The following is a 323-nucleotide window of genomic DNA, read 5'->3' on the forward strand; positions in this document are numbered from 1 at the left end:
CCCCTTCCTGCCTCTTTATATCAGCTGCAAAGTCAGACCTTCCAGCTCCTGAGGACCTCTTGGAGCCGACCCCAGGTTCAGCCCCTTCCTTCCCCCTCCCCAGGCTCGCAGCCTGTTCAGTGCTCATTTGATCCATGTGTTAACACGCGCGGAGGGGAGCTGGGGAGGGGCGAGCAGGGTGTGCTGGTGGGGATGCTCCTTTGTCCAGCCGTGATTTCAGCCCCGGACCCTTGGTGCTGGACCAGGGAGCTGCACATCGCGCAGTTTTCGCTCCCTCCAGTGGCAACTGCTCATAATGGATAGTGGTTTTCCTGCCACCCAAG

The sequence above is a fragment of the Buceros rhinoceros genome, unplaced genomic scaffold, assembly GCF_000710305.1.
Source record: "Buceros rhinoceros silvestris isolate BGI_N320 unplaced genomic scaffold, ASM71030v1 scaffold24578, whole genome shotgun sequence".
NCBI lineage: Eukaryota > Metazoa > Chordata > Aves > Bucerotiformes > Bucerotidae > Buceros > Buceros rhinoceros.